The following is a 23,418-nucleotide window of genomic DNA, read 5'->3' on the forward strand; positions in this document are numbered from 1 at the left end:
CTGAGAAACGTGGAACACATCATGCACTCCGTCCAATCCTTCTGGCAATTCCAACTTGTAGGCCACTTCTCCCATACGCTCCAAAACTCGATATGGTCCTACAAATCGTGGCGCTAACTTCCCTTTAACTCCAAAGCGCTTAATGCCTCGAAGTGGGGATACTCGAAGATAAGCTCTATCTCCGACTTCGTAAACTGTCTCCTTGCATCTAGAATCTGCGTAGCTCTTCTACCTGGACTGGGCTACCTTGAGCCTATCGCGAATCAACTTTACCTTCTGTTCAGACTCCTTAATCAAATCTGGTCCAAACAACTGGCGGTCTCCAACTTCGTCCCATGACAACAGTGTCCTGCACCTCCTTCCGTACAAAGCTTCAAAAGGGGCCATCTTCAAACTGGTCTGATAGCTATTATTGTAAGAAAACTCTGCATATGGCAAATTATCGTCCCAACTAGATCCATAGTCTAGTGCACAAGCTCTCAGCATATCCTCCAAAATCTGATTGACTCTCTCAGTCTGTCCATCTGTCTGCGAATGAAAAGCTATACTAAATTCTAGCCTAGTACCCAAAGTCTCATGCAACTGCTTCCAGAACTTTGAGGTAAACTGGGTTCCTCTATCTGATATGATACTCCTCGGAACTCCATGCAGACGAACGATCCTGGTCATGTATATCTTTGCCAACTTAGCACTGGTGTAAGTGGTCTTTACTGGGATGAAATGTGCTACCTTCGTCAATCGATCAACTACAACCCAAATCGAGTCATAGCCTGAACGAGTCCTTGGCAATTCCGTGATAAAATCCATGCCTAACTTATCCCACTTCCATTCGGGTATCGACAATGGTTGCAACAATCCTGCTGGCTTCTGATGCTCTGCCTTTACTCTCTGACATACATCACAAACTGCTACGTACTCCGCTATATCCTTCTTCATTCCGGTCCACCAGAAAATATCCTTCAAATCCAAATACATCTTGGTATTTCCTGGGTGAATCGAATACGGTGAATCATGTGCCTCTTGCAGAATCAACTTTCTGATCTCCGGGTCATTGGGCACGTAAACACGGTCTTCAAACCATAGGGTGTCGTGCTCATCCTCACGAAATCCTTTAGCCTTTCCTTTGCTCAGTTTCTCCTTTATAGCGGCAATCTCTTTGTCAGTTTTCTGAGCTTCTCTGATTCTATCCATCAAAGTTGACTGAATCTCCAATGCTGCTACATAGCCTCTCGGAACTACTTCCAAACATAGTTCACGAAGATTTTCTGCTAACTCCTTGGGTATTTCTCCTGTCATTAGTGTATTGACATGGCTCTTGCGGCTTAATGCATCAGCTACTACATTAGCCTTTCTGGGATGATAATGCAATTTCATATCATAATCCTTGATAAGCTCCAACCATCTCCTTTGTCTGAGGTTCAACTCCTTCTGCGTGAAAATGTACTTCAAACTCTTATGATCCATGTACACCTCACAATGATTTCCAATGAGGAAATGTCTCCATGTCTTCAATGCATGCACTACGGCTGCTAACTCCAAATCATGCGTAGCATAATTCAATTCATGGGGCTTTAGTTGTCGTGAAGCATACGAAACAACTCTTCCTTCCTGCATAAGCACTTCTCCAATTCCTCGACATGAAGCGTCGCAATACACCTCATAATCCTTGGTTTGATCAGGCAAAATCAACACTGGTGAGGTAACCAAACGTTTCTTCAACTCCTGGAAACTAGCCTCACAGTCCTTAGTCCATTTGAACTTAGTATCCTTCTTCAACAACTCCGTCATAGGCTTTGCAATCTTTCAGAAATTCTCAATAAATCTCCAGTACTATCCTGCGAGTCTAAGAAAACTCCGGATCTCTCCAACTATTGTTGGTGCTTCCCACTTGGTCATGGTTTCAACTTTAGCGGGATCTACTGCTATACCTTCTCCGGATATAACATGTCCGAGGAATCCTACTTCCTTCAACCAAAACTCACATTTGCTGAATTTGGCATGTAACTGATGTTCTCTGAGCTTTCCAAGTACCAAACGCAAATGCTCCTTATGCTCCTCTTCATTCTTCGAATAAACCAGGATATCATCAATGAACACTACGACGAACTTATCCAAAAACTCCATAAACACTTTGTTCATCATGTTCATAAAATAGGCAGGCGCGTTAGTCAGACCAAATGACATAACGGTATACTCATACAGTCCATATCTTGTGGTGAATGCTGTCTTAGGTATATCATGTTCTCGAATCTTCAACTCGTGGTATCCTAATCGCAAATCGATCTTGGAAAACACTTTAGCTCCTTGCAATCGATCAAACAGATCATTGATCATTGGTAGTGGGTACTTGTTCTTGATCGTTACTTCATTCAATCCTCGATAGTCAACAACCATCCTTAACGATCCATCCTTCTTCACCACTAGAAGTACTGGTGATCCCCAAGGCGAAGAACTTGGGCGAATATATCCCTTATCCAGTAACTCCTTAATCTGCTTCTTAATTTCTACCAAATCTTTTGCTGGCATCCTATATGGTCTCTTCGATATTGGCCCAGTGCCTGGCAATAGCTCAATCAAAAACTCAATGTCTCTATCCGGTGGCATGCCTGGCAACTCTTCGGGTAATACATCAGGAAAATCCTTTACCACTGGTACTTCCTCCTGCACAACTCCTGTTAGGCAGTTTACTTGTGTCCTTTTTGGTACATGCCGGGATACATACTTGATCCTTCTCCCTTCTGGTGTGGTAAGCAAAATTGACTTACTAGCACACTCAATATTCCCTTTATACTTTGATAACCAATCCATGCCTAATATCACATCCAATCCTTGCGATTCCAATACTATTAGGTCTGAGGGAAAAACATAGTTACCAATCCTTAATGGTAACCGATCACACCATAAACTTGCCACATACTCTGCTCCTGGCGAGGTTACTAACATGGGTGACCTAAGGGCTTGGGTTGGTAGGTTATACTTATCCACAAATCCCCTTGATATGTATGAATGCGATGCACCAATATCAAAAAGAACGAGTGCAGTAAATGACTTAACCAAAAACTTACCTATTAGTGCCTCGGGCTGAGCTTCAACCTCCTCCACACTAACGTGGTTCACCTGTCCCCTGTTGAAAGGGTTCGACTTCTTTCCAGAACTTCCATTGCCATTTTAGCCTTCAGGACATTCATTTGCAAAATGTCCTGGTTTCGAACACTTATAGCAAGTGACATGGCTCAAGTCCTTCTTGGCTGGGGTCGATGGGGTGCTGCGGTTCTGTCCATTGCTTCCTCCATTCCCATTACCATTCTTGGTGCCATTGTGATTGTGCGAGCTACCTACTCCATGGGTATGCTGAAAATGTCCTCCTGGTCTAGGGGTAAAACGAGGCTTCTGCTGAGCTCCTGAATTATACTTTCCTTGTCCATACTTCCTCTTGCGGTTCTCAATTTGCTGCTGCTTCCCTTCAATCATAAGAGCACGATCTACCAACTCCTGGTAGTTGTTGAAGGTGGCTACCATCAACTGCATGCTCAATTCATCATTCAGTCCTTCCAGGAATTTCTCCTGCTTAGCTGCATCTGTAGCAACGTCATTTGGGGCATAACGTGCTAGATTACTAAACTCCTCCACATACTGGCCAACTGTCCGTCCTCCTTGGAGAAAGTTACGAAACTCACGCTTCTTCATGGCCATTGCCCCTACTGAAACATGGGCGGTACGAAAAGCTTGCTGAAACTGGTCCCATGTGACAGTGTCGACTGGAAAGGTCGCTGTGAAATTCTCCCACCAAGATGCTGCGGGTCCATCTAACTGATGTGCGGCAAACTTAACCTTCTCCACATCTGTGCATCCTGCTGTGGTCAACTCTCTAGCTATCTCACGGAGCCAATCATCTGCTACTATTGGCTCGGTGCTACTGGAAAACACCGGCGGATTCAGCCTAAGAAAACGGGCTAAGTGGTCAACAGGTGGTGGTGGTGGTGGTGGGTTGTTGTTGTTCCCCTGATTCTGATTCTGAACTAGCAACTGCATCAAGGTGTTCTGCTGCTGGATCAACTGGGTGAGCTCTGGCGGAAAGGCAAATCCGGGGTCACGTCTCAGAGGCATCTGAGGGTTTAGAAAAGATGAGATATAAGAATAGAGGGGGTCTAAAGGGAAAACACTACCCATATGCACATGAGGCAAAAACACACAATTTCACTTCAATCAAACAAACAAAGGCATACAATCGATCTAACTATCGCAAAAGGTGCTCGGACTACTATATTTACATGGTGGACTACTACTACTGATGAGGTGGCCTACTAGAAATAATCTACGGTTGTAGACTCCATGATATCCGCTCCTGCTTCATCCACATAGTCATCATCGCTACTATCTTGTTCTGAGTCGGTGGCGTCAATGATGATGTAGTCTTCCGGGCTAATCTCCTTGGGTTCTTCGTCTTCATCTATTGGTGTTGGGCCTCCCATAAATATTCCAATCTTCATAGTTAGGTCGGCATTCTTATCCACCAATACTTCAATTTCTTCTTCATAATCTTCGCGTGTAGCCTTGAGTTCTTCCTCTAGTTCCTTAGTTCTAGTGTTAGCCTTCTTCAGATCTATCATGTCGGCGCACATCTGATTCTCCTGTCGTCGAATGTGCTGGTTTAACTCCTGGATAAAAGCTGCAATTGATCTATCTTTCCTGGTGCTGATCATCTCCCAGTGTTCATCTCGGCGTCCGCAAATCTGGTAGATAGTATCCTTAAGATCCTTGCGGTAGACTTCTCCAATGCGTCCCATGGCAATGTGAGCTGCCATACTCTTTCCTAGACTCCAAGTTGGTGCATCAAAAGAAAACTCTATGGGCTCAGTGACTGGCATGAACGTCCTTCCTGGAACTTGAACTTGAATCATCTAGCGCTCTTCTTCAGGTAGAGTGGCGTTGTAGGTTCCTGTGAAGCTTGGTATTCCTATGTTCAGGTATCTAGTGACTTCCTTCAAGTGGCGTCCAAAGGGTGTATCTTCATCCGGTTGGGTGAACTTATTCCTTGCATCCGCCATCCTAAAGAGTAGAAAAGATGAGAGGTCAGAAGAGAAGAGAGTGATCTAGTGATCTAGGTCTTTAGCTTAGTGGTCGTGTCCTACAGTCGGCGTGTGCTCTGATACCATCTCTGTAGCGACCAGACCTCAAACAGTCTGATCTCTATGCTCCGGTGTCATCCCTGGATCAGTAATGCTGAGACCACACAGTAATCGGAGTATTTATAGCAGAGTAGCAATCACACACTTATTACATCGAGTGTCTCAAAAGAGAACTTATTAAAATAAATATGGCTTAAGGCCATCTAATAACAATAACAGCGGAAGGCTTGGAAGATAAGTGAGTCCATCAACTCCAACGGCATCACTGAGTATAGAACCACGACCTAAAACTCCTTAATCGTCGTCTGAAAAGTCTGCAACATTAACGTTGCAGCCCGAAAACGGGTCAGCACGTGGAATATGCTGGCAAGGTAACACATAGAGAGTAATGGAATGCAACAACTATACTATATGCATGTTTGGCTGGTGGAAAGCTCTATGGTTACAGTTTTTGCGTAAAGCCAATTTTTCCCTACTTCAAGGGAATAAAATTAATTACTATCATGGTGGTTGTGAAACATTGAGAATGGTTGACAGCATTCGCAATCCCAATTAAATAACATCATTAAAACCCATCAAAATTAATTTAGAGTAACATGTTGAGATTCACATGAAAATCCAGGTACTAGATACTCAAGATGTCCATAACCGGGGACACGACTAACCATGATTAGTTTGTTACACTCTGCAGAGGTTTGCGCACTTTTCCCCACAAGACTCGATCGCCTCCGTTTGGTTTCTCGCACTACAGGGTGTTTGAGAAGACGGATGACCGAGACATAGTCTTTCAAAAGCGCTAGCACCTTACGATCGGGTAGACCGTACCACCTACATCCCCTACATCTGCTAGTCTACCACTGTAAGAGTTCGCACAACTTAGTCAACTATGCCAGAGCCCATAATGGCTTGTGGTTGCACACGGAAGTTTCTATTATGAATAATCTCATGATCCCTTTGAGCCTGGGTGGTGGTCCAAAGAAAACAGGCAAGTCCTGGAAACCCCAGGTGCCTCAATCCACCCAAATGTGTGTTAGGTTGCCACCTTAGATAAACCATTAATTAACAATCTCACATCTGTCATGGATTTCACTCACCCAATCCACGTCTACTAGCATAGCATGGCATAATAAGCAAACATAGAAGTAACTCCCAAAGGTTTGATAATAAACAGGTAATAGGTACTACCTCATCTACTTCCCATCCCACAATTTAATTAGATCCTAATCATGCAATGTGTGAGGATTGATCTCCTGGAGCTCCCATGAGGCCAACACACTCCCGTTCCTACCGCACCCTAGTTGCGCTTGCCGTGAGCTCCTGGCCGCCCCGTCCGTGTCCGCCATCACCAGCTCGCGCCGTCTGCGTGCGCAATGTCGCACCCATCACTACGGCCACGCCCGCCGCTTCTCACCGCCCCGCGTGCGCCCCTGCACCGGCCCGCGATCACCTCTACCGCGTCGCGTCGTCCCTTCCCTGCAGCACCCCCGCCACCGCTGTTGCTTTGCTGCGTCGGCCGCCCCACTCCTCGTGTCGCCTCATGCTGCTGCTGTCCAGCCACCACGCGTGCCTCCCCTACTTGCTGCTCGAATCGGTCTCGTCCTCCGCCGGACCGTGCGCCCCCACCCGCTCGCTCGCCCTCTACCGCCTTGCTCGGCGTGGCCGTGCTCCAGCGAGCCCCGACGCTAAGGCCTCGCCCGCGCCCGATCGGGTCGCACCCTTAACCCCTTCGCCCGCTGCCCACTAACACCAGCGCCCGTTAGGCCCCCCTAGGCCTATGACATATGGGCGCCACGTCCCTGTTTATAAAAAAGGGCATATAAAAAATGAAATTATTTAATTAATTAGTTAATTAAATGATTAATTAACTTAATTAAATTGGGTTAATTAACCTAATTACTTAGTCTAACTAATCTGTAATTAGCTATAGGTGTGTATGACAGGGGGCCCCACCCCCTGTTGACCAGTCAAACGTTGACTGGTCAACAGGGACCCCCTGGCCCACCTGTCAGTCACTATGTACACTTTGTGTACACTATGCTGGGTACCCCTAGCAATTTAACCTTTATTCTCGAATTAAAGGTAATTTCAGAATATTGTTAAATACTTGGAAAAATCATATAAAATAATCCGTAACTCGGATGAAAAAATTGTGTACATGAAAGTTGCTCAAAACGACAAGACGAATCCGGATACGCAGACCATTCATCCGCCACACATCCCTAGCATAGCGAACACGCAACTTTCCCCCTCTAGTTCATTTGTGCGAAAACGCGAAACACCGGGAAATACTTTCCCGGATGTTTCCCCCCTTCGCCGGTATCAGCTAGTACTGTGTTCGGTCACATCTAGCACCGCGCATTGCCATATTACGTTTTTTGTTACTTTGGTTGCTTTGTTATTTATTGTGTTCCCCCTCCCTTACTTCTTTCCGGTAGACCTCGAGACTGTCGGCAACCCCCCAGTTCGACTACGCTGTTGACGACCTCTCTCTCTTGCCAGAGCAACCAGGCAAGCCCCCCCTTGATCACCAGATATCGCCTACTCTCCTCTCTACTGCTTGCATTAGAGTAGTGTACCATGTTACTGCTTTCAGCCATTAATCCTATTCTGTTGCATAGCCTGTCATTGTTGCTACAACTGTTGATACCTTACCTGCAATCCTAAATGCTTAGTATAGGATGCTAGATTATCATCAGTGGCCCTACGTTCTTGTCAGTCTGCCATGCTATACTAACGGGCTGTGATCACATTGGGTGTTGATCATGGGTATATACTATAGATACATACTATACATATTGTGACGAAAGTCGGGTCAGCTCATTGAGTACCCACTAGTGATTCCGATGTTGGGGGCTGAAGGGGCAGGTGGTTCCACCCAGGTAGTGGTGGGCCTAGGTTCCCAACGGCCCCCGACTGTTACTTTGTGGCGAAGCGACATGGCAGGTTGAGACCACCTAGGTGAGAGGTGGGCCTGGCCCTGGTCAGCGTTCGCGGTTACTTCAAAATAACAAGCTTAACGAGATCTGGGTATTTGATCTGAGTCTGGCTACCGGCCTATACGCACTAACCAACTACGCGAGAATAGTTATGGGCACTCGACGTAGTGGTATCAGTCGAAGCCTTCTTGATGTCAGCGACTGAGCAGCACGCGCCGGGTTGGACTGGAACGCCTTCTCTTGCATAAGGGAGGCTAGGTCTGCTCACCGACCGGATTCACAACGTGGAGGTGTGCAATGGGCGATGGGCCCAGACCCCTTCGCCATAGGATTTAAACTGACGTGCTGACCACTCTATTGTGCCTAGGTAGGGCTGCGACGTGTTGATCTTATGAGGCCGGGCATGACCCAGGAAAGTGTGTCCGACCAAAGGGGATCGAGCGTGTTGGGAAATGTGGTGCACCCCTACAGGGAAGTTAATCTATTTGAATAGTCGTGATCTTCGGTAACATGACGACTTGGAGTTGTACCTTGACCTTATGACAACTAGAACTGGATACTTAATAAAACACATCCTTCCAAGTGTCAAGTTACAACCGGTGATCGCTCTCTCACAGGGCGACGAGGGGAGGATCGCCGGGTAGGATTATGCTACACGATGCTACTTGGTGAACTTACCTTCTACTCTCTTCTACATGCTGCAAGATGGAGGTGGCCAGAAGCGTAGTCTTTGATAGGACTAGCTCTCCCCCTCTTATTCCGGCATTCTTCGGTTCAGTCCACATATGTTACCCCTTTTGCCATTTGATACCAATGCATACATATGTAGTGTAGCTCCTTGCTTGCGAGTACTTTGGATGAGTACTCACGGTTGCTTTGCTCCCCCTTTTCCCCTTTTCTATACCCGATTGCTGGGACCAGACGTTGGAGTCCAGGAGCCAGACACCACTATCGATGACGACTACTACTACCCGGGAGGTGCCTACTACTACGTGCAGCCCGCTGACGATGACCAGGAGTAGTTTAGGAGGATCCCAGGCAGGTGGCCTGCGCCTCTTTCGATCTGTATCCCAGTTTGTGCTAGCCTTCTTAAGGCAAACTTGTTTTACTTATGTGTGTACTCAGATATTGTTGCTTCCGTTGACTCGTCTATGATCGAGCTCTTGTATTCGAGCCATCGAGGCCCCTGGCTTGTAATATGATGCTTGTATGACTTTTTTTTATTTGTAGAGTTTGTTGTGATATCTTCCCATGAGTCCCTGATCTTGATCGTACATGTTTTCTTGTATGATTAGTGTATGATTGAATTGGTACACTCTGCGGCCTCCTTCTCCCACTTCTGTTCTGTAGCTTTGTAACCACCAGGGCCCAAATGGTGGTTACCTGGCATATTTTTCCGCAATTTACGGAAATGGTCGCTTATCTCCTTGCTTGACTCCCTACCAGAGGATTCACAAAACTTCGTACAATCTTCATGATCCATAGTTGGATTGAGCCGCTTAACAACCTTGAAGTCCTTACCAACAAGATTGCAACGAGCACTGCTCTTCCAGACCCTTAACATCTTTGGCCATTTTGACATAAGATAATTTTCGGCTAACTTCTTTACATTAGGTGTAAATTCATAACAACGGTTTAACGCTAGTAGTAGATTCTCCTTGTGTTCGACCAAATCCTTGCTACTGATCGGGACAATTTTTCGCAAGATGCAACCTAGTATTTTTCTATACCTTTTTGCTGCATCCTATGGGGTGATGGGCTTGCCACCCGGGGCAACTGTGGTGATTGCAATTTTACCTTCATGAAGCTTGTTTGGATCCCTTGCCTTTTGGTTGCTCTTCTTTGTGGCGGTCATGTTGGATGAAGTCCCGTCAGTGTGGCTCGTGTCTCCTTCCCCAGTGGTCGGTTCTACTTGTTGGTCATTGCCCATCTTGATGTTGGGGATGGCCAAATCATCCACGTATGGGGTGCTCATCTCGATGTCATCATTATTTTCCGACGTTCACAGATGATTCGAGCAAATATGGGTATATCTACTTAACGAAACAAAAGTCTGAAACATTTGAAAAGTTCAAAGAATTTCATAGTGAAGTGGAAAATCTTCGTAACAAGAAAATAAAGTTTCTATGATCTGATCACGTAGGCAAATATTTGAGTTACGAGTTTGGTCTTCATTTGAAACAATGTGAAATAGTTTCGCAACTCACGCCACCTGGAACACCATAGCGAAATGGTGTGTCCGAACGTCGTAACCGTACTTTATTAGAGATGGTACGATCTATGATGTCTCTTACTGATTTACCACTATCGTTTTGGGGTTATGCATTAGAGACAGCTGCATTCACGTTAAATAGGGCACCATCTAAATCCATGAGACAACACCATATGAACTGTGGTTTACCAAGAAACCTACGTTGTTGTGTCTTAAAGTTTGGGGTTGCGATGCTTATGTGAAAAGATTCAACCTGATAAGCTCAAACCCAAATCGGAGAAATCCGTCTTTGTAGGATACCCAAAGGAAAATGTTGGGTACACCTTCTATCACAGATCCGAAGGCAACATATTCGTTGCTAAGAATGGATCCTTTCTAGAGAAGAAGTTTCTCTCAAAAGAAGTGAGTGGGGGGAATGTAGAACTTGATATGGTAATTGTACCTTCTCCCAAATTGGAAAGTAGTTCATCACAGAAATCAGTTCTAGTGATTCATACACCATTTAGTGAGGAAGTAATGATGATTATCATGAAACTTCAGATCAAGTTACTACCAAACCTCGTAGGTCAACCAGAGTTCGGTCCACACCAGAGTGGTACGGTAATCCTGTTCTGGAAGTCATGTTACTAGACCATGATGAACCTACAAACTATGAGGAAGCGATGATGAGCCCAGATTCCACGAAATGGCTTGAGGCCATGAAATCTAAGATGGGAATCATGTATGAGAACAAAGTATAGACTTTGGTTGACTTGCTCGATGATCGGCGAGCCATTGAGATAAAATGGTTCTTCAAGAGGAAGACAGACGCCGATAGTAGTGTTACTATCTACAAAGCTCGAATTGTCGCAAAAGGTTTTTGACAAGTTCAAGGTGTTGACTACGATAAGATTTTCTCACTCGTAGTGATGCTTAAGTCTATCCGAATCATGTTAGCAATTGCCACATTTTATGAAATTAGGCAAATGGATGTCAAAACTGCATTCCTTAGTGGATTTCTTAAAGAAGAGTTGTATATGATACAACAAGAAGGTTTTGTCAATCCTAAAGGTGCTAACAAAGTGTGCAAGCTCTAGCGATCGATCTATGGACTAGTGCAAGCATCTCAGAGTTGGAACATATGCTTTGATGAGTTGACCAAAGCATATAGTTTTATACAGACTTGCGGTGAAGCCTGTATTTACAAGAAAGTGAGTGGGAGCACTACAACCTTTCTAATAATTATATGTGCATGACCTATTGTTGATCGGAAATGATATAGAATTTTCTGGAAAGCATAAAGGAGTGTTTGAAAGGAGTTTCTTTTAAAGAAAGACCTCGGTGAAGCTGCTTATATATTGGGCATCAAGATCAATAGAGATAGACCAAGACGCTTAATTGGACTTTCACAAAGCACATACATTGATAAAGTTTTGAAGAACTTCAAAATGGACCAGTTAAATAAAGGGTTCTTGCTTGTGTTACAAGGTGTGAAATTGAGTCAGACTCAATGCCCGACCACTTCAGAAAATAGAAAGAGAATGAAAAGTCATTCCCTATGCCTTAGTCATAGGTTCTACAAAGTATGCAATGTTGTGTACCAGACCTATTGTGTATGTCACCATTATTTTGGCAAGAGGGTACAATAGTGATCCAGGAGTGGATCACTGGACAGCGGTCAAAATTATCCTTAGTAGAATAAGGACATGTTTCTCGGTTATGGAGGTGACAAAAAGTTCGTCGTAAAGGGTTACGTCGATGCAAGCTTCGACACTGATCCAGATGACTCTAAGTCTCAATCTGCATACATATTGAAAGTGGGAGCAATTAGCTAGAGTAGCTCCATGCAGAGAATTGAAGACATAGAAATTTGCAAAATACATATGGCTCTGAATGTGGAAGACCTGTTGACTAAACTTGTCTCACAAGCAAAACATTATCACACCTTATCACTCTTTGAGTGTTAATCACATAGCGATGTGAACTAGATTATTGACTCTAGTAAACCCTTTGGGTATTAGTCACATGGAGATGTGAACTAATAACATAAAGATGTGAACTATTGGTGTTAAATCACATGACGATGTGAACTAGATTATTGACTGTAGTGCAAGTGGGAGACTGAAGGAAATATTCCCTAGAGGCAATAATAAAGTTTTTATTTATATTTCCTTATACCGTGATAAATGTTTATTATTCATGCTAGAATTGTATTAACCGGAAACTTAGTACATGTGTGAATACATAGACAAACAGAGTGTCCCTAGTATGCCTCTACTAGACTAGCTTGTTAATCAAAAATGGTTAAGTTTCCTGACCATAGACATGTGTTGTCATTTGATAAACGGGATCACATCATTAGAGAATGATGTGATGGACAAGACCCATCCATTAGCTTAGCATAATGATCGTTTAGTTTTATTGATATTGCTTTCATCATGACTTATACATGCTCCTCTACCTGATATTATGCAACTCCTGAATACTGGAGGAATACCTTGTGTGCTATCAAATGTCACAATGTAACAAGGTGGTTATAAAGATGCCCTACAGATGTCTCCAATGGTGTTTGTTTGGTTGGCATATATCGAGATTAGGATTTGTCACTCCGAGTATTGGAGAGGTATATCTGGGCCCTCTCGGTAATTCTCATCACTATAAGCCTTGCAAGCAATGTGTCTAATGAGTTAGTTGCAGGATGATGCATTTCGGAACGAGTAAAGAGACTTGCCAGTAATGATGTTGAACTAGGTATGATAATACCGACGATCGAATATCGGGCAAGTAACATACCGATGACAAAGGGAATGACGTATGTTGTTATGCGGTTTGACCGATAAAGATCTTCGTAGAATATGTAGGAGCCAATATGAGCATCCAGGTTCCGCTATTGGTTATTGACCGAAGATGTGTCTCGGTCAAGTCTACATAGTTCTCGAACCCTTAGGGTCCGCACGCTTAACGTTCGATGACGATTTGTATTATGAGTTATGTGATTTGATGACCGAGGTTTGTTTTGAGTCCCGAATGAGATCATGGACATGACGAGGAGTCTCGAAATGGTCGATAGGTAAAGATTCATATATTGGAAGGCAATATTCGTACATCAGAATGATTCCTCGTGATTCAGGTATTTTTTAGAGTACCGGAGGTTACTGGAACCCCCCGGGAGAAGTATTGGGCCTGTTGGGCCTTATTGGAGGAGAGGAGAGAGGCAACGTGAGAGGGGCATCCCCTTGACCAAACCTAATTGGTCTAGGGGAGGGGGCCGGGCCCCCTCTTTCCTTCTCCCTCTCTCTCCCTTCCCCCTTTCCCTCTCTGGTGGAAGGAATGAGGGGGCCGAATCCTACTTGGACTAGGAGTCCAAGTAGGACTCCCCCCCTTGGCACGCCCTCTCTAGGGACGGCCTCCTCCTCCCCCCTTTATATACGTGGGAGGGGGCACGCCAAAGGCACACCAAGCCTTCTCTTAGCCGTGTGCGGTGCCCCCCTCCACAGTTACACACCCCGGTCATATCGTCATAGTGCTTAGGCGAAGCCCTGCGCCGGTAACTTCATCATCATCTTTGCCATGTCGTCATGCTGACGGAACTCTCCCTCGTCCTCAAGTGCATCAAGTGAGCGAGGGACGTCATCGAGCTGAACGTGTGCTGATCAGGGAGGTGTCGTACTTTCGGTGCTTGGATCAGTTGGATCGTGAAGACGTTCGACTACATCAACCGCGTTACTAAACACTTCCGCTTTCGGTCTACGAGGGTACATGGACACACTCTCCCCGCTCGTTGCTATATTTCTCCTAGGTAGATCTTGCGTGATCGTAGGAATTTTTTTGGACTACTACGTTCCACAACATATGTGTGCGAGCGTATTCCACGACCGCCACTATAATACGATGTAGCAGTGGCGGGTGCGTGACAATGCCCGCCAGTGCTAAGTTTCACCAGTATCGCAATTTTTGTGAGGCCATCTATGGCGGCCACTGGGGATCAGCCGCCACTGCTGAGGGAGTCCTGGACTAAGGGGTCCTCGGGTGTCCGATCTGTTGATTTGGGCCGGACTGTTGGGCCGTAAGGATACAAAGACCAAAGACTCTACCCGTGTCCGGATAGGACTCTCCTTGGCGTGGAAGGCAAGCTTGGCATCAACTATGAAGATTCCTTTCTCTGTAACCGACCTTATGTAACCCTAGATCCCTCCTGTATCTATATAAACTGGAGGGCTAGGTCCGTAGATAACCCCGAGTAATCATTGCCAGGTCCGTAGATAACCCAGGTTCAGGCCCTCTCTATGGAGGTAATACCCTACTTCCTGCTTGATTGGTCTTGATGAATATGAGTATTACAAGAGTTGATCTTCCCCATTTGGAGCAGATCAACTCTTGTAATACTCATATTCATCAAGACCAATCAAGCAGGAAGTAGGGTATTACCTCCATAGAGAGGGCCCAAACCTGGGTAAACATTGTGTCCCCCGTCTCCTGTTACCATCGATCCTTGACGCACAGTTCGGGACACCCTACCCGAGATCCGCCGGTTTTGACACCGACATTGGTGCTTTCATTGAGAGTTCAACTGTGCCGTCCTCAAAAGGTTTGATGGATCCTTCAATCATCTACAACGATGTTGTCCAAGGGGATGTCTTCCTCCCCGGACAGATCTTCATGTTCGGCGGCTTCGCACTGCGGGCCAACTCGCTTGGCCATCTAGAGCAGATCGACAGCTATGCCCTGGCCACCAGGTCAGATTTGGAAGCTTCAACTACGTCGCAGATATTCGTGGAGACTTGATCTTCGACGGATTCGAGACCACGGCAGACGCTCCCAGCCACCATGATGAACATGACTTAGATCTTTCATCGGGCCATACCCAGGAAATTGCACCTGAAACTGCTCTGGCCTTAGACCCGGAGCTGGTTGTGCCATCCGAGGACAGGAAGCTCCACCCCGCCACGGAAGCCGCAGACCCCACGACGTTGGAGCCGCACACGGACTTAACTTCAAGTAACATCTGTGTCACCGGAGCTACGGACTTGTTTCCGGTTATAAGTTCCGAAGTATGTACGTCCGCGCATGTCGAACATGATCGGTCATCGATCGCCGAATTCAGCACCGCGGACATCTTCCGGCACTCCCCTCTGGGCGACTTGCTAAACTTGTTAAGAGCACTATTATTAGTGGGAGGCTCACAGCCGAATTATGTCTGGCTTGAACCGGAGGCTGATGATGGAGAATTTCACTTCCCACCCACCGCCCACTTCATGGCCACTGTCGAAGAATTAACTGACATGCTTGATTACGGCTCCGACGACTTCGACGGTATGGACGACGATGCTGGAGAAGAAGAGGCCCAGAACCCGTCGCTCACCGGACGCTGGACGGCCACTTCCTCGTATGATGTATACATGGTGGATGCACCAAAGGAGAATAGAGGGAATGACAAGGAAGATCCAGCTGAGGATAAACCTTCCGAGATACAATCAAAGTGCCAGCGTCAGCGGAGCCGCTCTAAGTCACGCTGCAGTAAAGACAACAACACCGACACAAGAGAAGATAACAATCCGGAAGGTGCCAAAGACAACGAAGACCCCGTTGACGCAGCTACTGAACAGGACGAACAAGAGGGTGGGCAGGTTAGCCCTGGTAAACAGGCCACACATGAAGACTCGGAGGATGGTAGTTATCCTCCATTATCCGAGGACGAGGCGAGCCTCGGCACTGAGGATTTCATCATGCCTGATGAACCTCTTGAGTAGGAGCGCTTCAAGCGCCAGCTAATAGCCACTGCGAGGAGCCTGAAGAAGAAGCAGCAGCAGCTTCAAGCTGACCAAGATCTGCTCAACAATAAATGGACCGATGTCCTAGCAGCCGAAGAAAACAGCCTCAAGCACCCAGACAAAAGTTACCCGAAGCGCAAATTGCTACCTTAGTTCGACGATGAGGCGCTGGAACACATACCACCATCGCGCAATGCAGCCGACCGGCCACCACGTGGTCGGGATAAAGCGGCAACTCAAGCAGAATACCAGCCCACCCCGCCTCATTGCAAAGGTAGAGGTAAACCAGCTCACGGTCATACATATGACCTTTGACAGGACCTGAACAATAAAGCAGGACATACCAGATCAATTTACGGATCACGAGGACGTGCCTCGACACGTGATGACGGTCATCTATTCAGACGTGAAAAACCTAGTCATGCGCGGCTGAAAGCCGCAGATGGACCCCATCAGAGCTACGTCATGGTACGGCCCGATATAGAGGCACCACACACCCTCATTCCTTCACAGACGAAGTCATGGAACATGAATTCCCATAAGGGTTCAAACTCGTGAATATAGAATCCTATGATGGAACCATAGACCCCACGGTATGGATCGAAGACTTCATTCTCCATATTCATATGGCCCGCGATGATGACCTCCATGCCATTAAATACCCCCCCCCCTCAAACTCAAAGGACCAGCCCGACACTGGTTGAACAGCCTGCCCGAAAATTCCATCGGCAGCTGGGAGGACTTGAAAGAAGCCTTCCTCGATAACTTCCAAGGTACATATGTTTGACCTCCGGACGCTGATGACTTAAGCCATATAGTTCAACAGCCCAGGGAGTCCGCCAGGAAATTCTAGACCAGGTTCTTAACTAAAAAGAACCAGATCGTCGACTGTCTGGATGCCGAAACCCTAGTGGCTTTAAACACAGCATCCACGACGAATGGCTCACCCATCACCTCAGCCAAGAGAAACCAAAGTCCATGGCGGCCCTCACGGCACCCATGCCTCGCTTTTGTGCAGGCAAGGATAGTTGGCTGGCCCGTAGCAAAAACAATGCAAGCAACGCCAGCACCCCTGAAGCTAAAAATAGCAACGAGAAGTCTCGACGCAATAGATACAAAGTGTCAAAACAACAATGACAACACCGAGGATACAACGGTTAATGACGGATTCAGTGGCTCTAAGTCCGGTCAGCGGAAGAAGCCGTTCAAAAAGAACAATTCATGCCCATCTAGTTTGGACCGCATACTTGATCGTTCATGCCAGATTCATGGCACCCTAGACAAACCACCCAATCATACCACAGAGATTGTTGGGTTTTTAAACAGGTCGGCAAGTTAAATGCCGAAAACAAGGATAAGGGATCGCAAAGCGAAGACGACGATGAGGAGCCCCGGCCGCCGAACACAGGGGGACATAAGAAGTTTCCCCCTCAGGTCAAAATGGTGAACATGATATATGCTACCCACATCCCAAAGAGGGAGTGCAAGCGCGCGCTCAGGGACGTCTACGTGATAGAGCCAGTTGCCCCAAAATTTAATCCATGGTCGTCATGCCCGATCACTTTTGATCGCCGGGATCATCTGACCCGTATTCGTCATGGCGGTTCAGCCGCACTGGTCCTGGACCCAATAATTGATGGGTTCCACCTGATGCGAGTCCTGATGGATGGTGGCAGCAGCCTCAACTTGTTCTATCAGGATACAATGCGCAAAATGGGCATTAACCCATCATGGATCAAGCCCACAAAGACTACCTTTAAGGGAGTCATACCGGGCGTAGAGGCCCGCTGCACGGGCTCAATCACACTAGAGGTTGTCTTCGGATCTCCGGACAACTTCCGAAGTGAGGAGTTAATCTTCGATATCTTCCCGTTTCGCAGTGGCTACCACGCACTGCTTGGACGAACCACATTTGCTCAATTCAATGCGGTGCCACACTACGCTCATCTCAAGCTGAAAATGCCTGGACCACCCGGCGTCATAACAGTCAATGGAAACACAGAACGCTCTCTCCGCACCGAGGAGCACACCGTTGCCTTAGAAGCAGAGGTACAGGGCAGCCTTTTCAAGAAGAACCTCAATTCGGCGGCCAATCCCTCGGACACTGTCAAGAGAGTCTGAACCATTCCACAGAAGGACAACTCGACTTGTCAAGAGCTCGACTAGCAATTTGGCCTCCGTCCCAGTCCTGACCAAGTGGTAGAAATTGTACCGCGCATACATAATTATGGACTAAAAGTACATCAGCTTGTGATCCGCAATACGGCTCGACCGCCTGCTATCTCTTGAGCACTGCGTTGGTTTTCCCTTGAAGAGGAAAATGTGATGCATCAAAGTAGCGTAAGTATTTCCCTCAGTTTTTGAGAACCAGGGTATCAATCCAATAGGAGATCACGCTCAAGTCCCACACACCTACACAAGCAAATAAGAACCTCGCAACCAACGCGATAAAGGGGTTGTCAAGCCCTTCTCGGTCACTTACGAGAGCGAGATCTGATAGATATGATAAGATAATATTTTTGGTATTTTTATGATAAAGATTCAAAGTAAAATAAAAGGCAAAAGAAATAACTAAGTATTGGAAGATTAATATGATGGAAGATAGACCCGGGGGACATAGGTTTCATCAGTGGCTTCCCTCAAGAGCATAAGTATTACGGTGGGTAAACGAATTACTGTCGAGCAATTTATAGAATTGAGCATAGTTATGAGAATATCTATGTATGATCGTGTATATAGGCATCACATCCGAGACAAGTAGACCGACTCCTGCCTGCATATACTACTATTACTCCACACATCGACAGCTATCCAGCATGCATCTAGAGTATTAAGTTCATAAGAACAGAGTAATGCTTTAAGGAAGATGACATGGTGTAAAGGGATAAACTCATGCAATATGATATAAACCCCATCTTTTTATCCTTGATGGCAACAATGCAATACATGTCGGTTCCCTTTCTGTCACTGGGATCGAGCACCGCAAGGTTGAACCCAAAGGTAAGCACTTCTCCCATTGCAAGAAAGATCAATCTAGTAGGCCAAACCAAACTGATAATTTGAAGAGACTTGCAAAGATAAACCAATCATACATAAAAGAATTCAGAGGAGATTCAAATATTGTTCATAGATAATCTGGATCATAAACCCACAATTCATCGGATCTCAAAAAACACACCGCAAAAGAAGATTACATCGAATAGATCTCCAAGAAGATCGACAAACACACCGCTAATAACTATGGACCCGTAGGTCTAAAATAAACTACTCACCCATCACCGGAGAGGCCATGGAGTTGATGTAGAGACCCTCCGTGATCAATGCCCCCTCCGGCGGAGCTCCGAAAAAGGCCCCAATATGGGATCTCTTGGGTACAGAAGGTTGCGGTGGTGGAATTAGGTTTTCGTGGTGCTCCTGGATGTTTGGGGGTACGTGGACTTATATTGGAGGAAGAAGTACGTCAGTGGAGCAACGGAGGGCCCACGAGGGTGGGGGGCGCGCCCAGGGGGGTAGGCGCGCCCCCCTTCCTCGTGCCTTCCTCCCTTGTTTCTTAACGCACACTCCAAGTCTCCTGGATCACGTTTGTTGAGAAAATCACGTTCCCGAAGGTTTCATTCCATTTGGACTCCGTTTGATATTCCTTTTCTTCGAAACCCTAAAATAGGCAAAACAACAGCAATTTGGGCTGGGCCTCCGGTTAGTAGGTTAGTCCCAAAAATGATATAAAAGTGTAAAATAAAGCCCATTAACATCCAAAATAGATAATATAATAGCATGGAGCAATCAAAAATTATAGATACGTTGGAGACATATCAAGCATCCCCAAGCTTAATTGCTGCTCGTCCTCGAGTAGGTAAATGATAAAAGTTTTTTGATGTGGAATGCTTTCTAACATATTTCTCAATGTATTTTTTCTTTATTGTGGCATGAATGTTCAGATCCAAAAGATTCAAGATAAAAGTTTAATATTAACATATAAATAATAATACTTCAAGCATACTAACTATGCAATTATGTCTTCTGAAAATAACATGGCCAAAGAAAGTTATCCCTACAAAATCATATAGTGTGGCTATGCTCTATCTTCACCACACAAAATATTTAAATCATGCACAACCCCGATGACAAGCCAGGCAATTGTTTCATACTTTTGATGTTCTCAAACTTTTTCAATCTTCACACAATATATGAGCGTGAGCCATGGATATAGCACTATGGTGGAATAGAATGGTGGTTGTGGAGAAGACAAAAATGAGAAGATAGTCTCACATCAACTAGGCGTATCAACGGGCTATAGAGATGCCCATCAATAGATATCAATGTGAGTGAGTAGGGATTGCCATGCAACGGATGCACTAGAGCTATAAGTATATGAAAGCTCAACAAAAGAAACTAAGTGGGTGTGCGTCCAACTTGCTTGCTCATGAAGACCTAGGGCATTTTGAGGAAGCCCATCATTGGAATATACAAGCCAAGTTCTATAATGAAAAATTCCCACTAGTATATGAAAGTGATAACATAGGAGACTCTCTATCATGAAGATTATGGTGCTACTTTGAAGCACAAGTGTGGAAAAGGATCGTAGCATTGTCCCTTCTCCCTTTTTCTCTTCCTTTTCTTTTCTTTTTTTGGGCCTTCTTTTTTATGGCATTTCTCTTTTTTTCGTCTGGAGTCTCATCCCTACTTGTGGGGGAATCATAGTCTCCATCATCCTTTCCTCACTAGGACAATGCTCTAATAATGATGATCATCACACTTTATTTACTTACAACTCAAGAATTACAACTCGATACTTAGAACAAAATATGACTCTATGTGAATGCCTCCGGTGGTGTACCGGGATGTGCAATAATGCATGAGTGACATGTATGAAGAATTATGAACGGTGACTTTGCCACAAATACGATGTCAACTACATGATCATGCAAGCAATATGACAATGATGATGCGTGTCATAATAATGGAATGGTGGAAAGTTGCATGGCAATATATCTCGGAGTGGATATGGAAATGCCATAATAGGTAGGTATGGTGGCTAATTTGAGGAAGGTATATGGTGGGTTTAAGGTACCGGCGAAAGTTGCGCGATACTAGAGAGGCTAGCAATGGTGGAAGGGTGAGAGTGCGTATAATCCATGGACTCAACATTAGTCATAAAAAACTCACATACATATTGGAAAAATCTATTAGTTACCGAAACAAAGTATTACTCGCACGCTCCTAGGGGGATAGATTAGTAGGAAAAGACCATCGCTCGTCCCCGACCGCCACTCATGAGGAAGACCATCAATAAATAAATCATGCTCCGACTTCATCACATAAAGGTTTACCATATGTGCATGCTACGAGAATCACAAACTTTAACACAAGTATTTCTCAAATTCACAAATACTCAACTAGCATGACTCTAATATCACCATCTCCATATCTCAAAACAATTATCAAGTATCAAACTTCTCATAGTATTCAATGCACTTCTATGAAAGTTTTTATGTTATAGCAAATTTCCATGTTGTTCCAAAGGATTCTCAAAATAATATAAGTGAAGCATGAGAGAACAATAGTTTCTATAAAACAAATCCACCACCATGCTCTAAAAGATATAAGTGAAGCACTAGAGCAAAAACTATATAGCTCAAAAGATATAAGTGAAGCACATAGAGTATTCTAATAAATTTCAAATCATGTGAGTCTCTCTCAAAACGTGTGTACAGCAAGTATGATTGTGGTAACTAAAAATCAAAGACTCAAATCAAACAAGATGATCCAAGCAAAACACATATCATGTGGTGAATAAAAATATAGCTCCAAGTAAAGTTACCGATAGACGAAGATGAAAGAGGGGATGCCTTCCGGGGCATCCCCAAGCTTAGGATTTTTGTTGTCCTTGAATTTTACCTTGGGGTGCCATGGACATCACCAATCTTAGCCTCTTGCCACTCTTTGTTCCATAATCCATCAAATCTTTACCCAAAACTTGAAAACTTCACAACACAAAACTCAAAAAAGAAAATCTCGTGAGATCCGTTAGCGAAAGAAAACAAAACACCACTTCAAGGTATTGTAATGAACTCATTCTTTATTTATATTGGTGTTAAACCTACTGTATTCTAACTTCTCTATGGTTTATAACCTCTTTTACTAGCCATAGATTCATCAAAATAATCAAACACCACAAGAAAAAAACAGAATCTGTCAAAAACAGAACAGTCTCTAGTAATATGTAGCTAACGCAAACTATGGAACCCCAAAAATTCGAAAATAAATTTCTTGACGTGAGGAATTTATCTATTAATCATCTGCAACAAGAATTAACTAAATATCACTTTCCAAATAAAAATGACAGCAATTCTCGTGAGCACTAAAGTTTCTGTTTTTTTACAGCCAGATCAAAAAGACTTTCCCCAAGTCTTCCCAACGGTTCTACTTGGCATAAACACTAATTAAACACAAAAAACACCACCAAAACATAGGCTATATAAATTATTTATTAGTACTAAATAGGAGCAAAAAGCAAGGAATAAAAATAAAATTGGGTTGCCTCCCAACAAGCACTATCGTTTAACGCCCCTAGCTAGGCATAAAAGCGAAGATAGATCTAGGTATTGCCATCTTTGGTAGGCAATCCATAAGTGGCTCTCATTATAGATTCATATGGTAATTTAATATTCTTTCTAGGAAAGTGTTCCATGCCTTTTTTAATGGAAATTCGAATTTGATATTCCCATCCTTCATATCAATAATTGCACCAACCGTTTTAAGGAAAGGTTTACCAAAAATAATAGGACGTGAAGGATTGCAATCTATATCAAGAACAATGAAATCTACGGGCACATAATTCCTATTTGAAAAAAATAAGAACATCATTAATTTTTCCCATAGGTTTCTTAATAGTGGAATCCGCAAGATGCAAGTTTAAAGAACAATGATCAAAATCGCGGAAACCTAGCAAATCACACAAAGTTTTTGGAGTCGTGGAAACACTAGCACCCAAATCACACAAAGAATAACACTCACGATCTTTAATTTTAATTATTATTGTAGGTTCCCACTCATCATAAAGTTTTCTAGGGATAGAAACTTCCAACTCAAGTTTTTCTTCATAAGATTGCATCAAAGCATCAACAATATGTTTAGTAAAAGCTTTATTTTGACTATAAGCATGAGGAGAATTTAGCACGGATTGCAAAAAGGAAATACAATCTATCAAAGATCAATTATCATAATTAAATTCCTTTAAATCCAAAATAGTGGGTTCATTACTATTTAAAGTTTTAATCTCTTCAATCCCACTTTTATCAATTTTAGCATCAAGATCTACAAACTCCGAATTTTTAGAACGCCTTATAGGTAAAGGTGGCTCATCTTTAATCACTTTTAGATCTTCATCC

This window comes from Triticum dicoccoides, chromosome 3A (assembly GCF_002162155.2).
Source record: "Triticum dicoccoides isolate Atlit2015 ecotype Zavitan chromosome 3A, WEW_v2.0, whole genome shotgun sequence".
Taxonomy (NCBI): Eukaryota; Viridiplantae; Streptophyta; class Magnoliopsida; order Poales; family Poaceae; genus Triticum; species Triticum dicoccoides.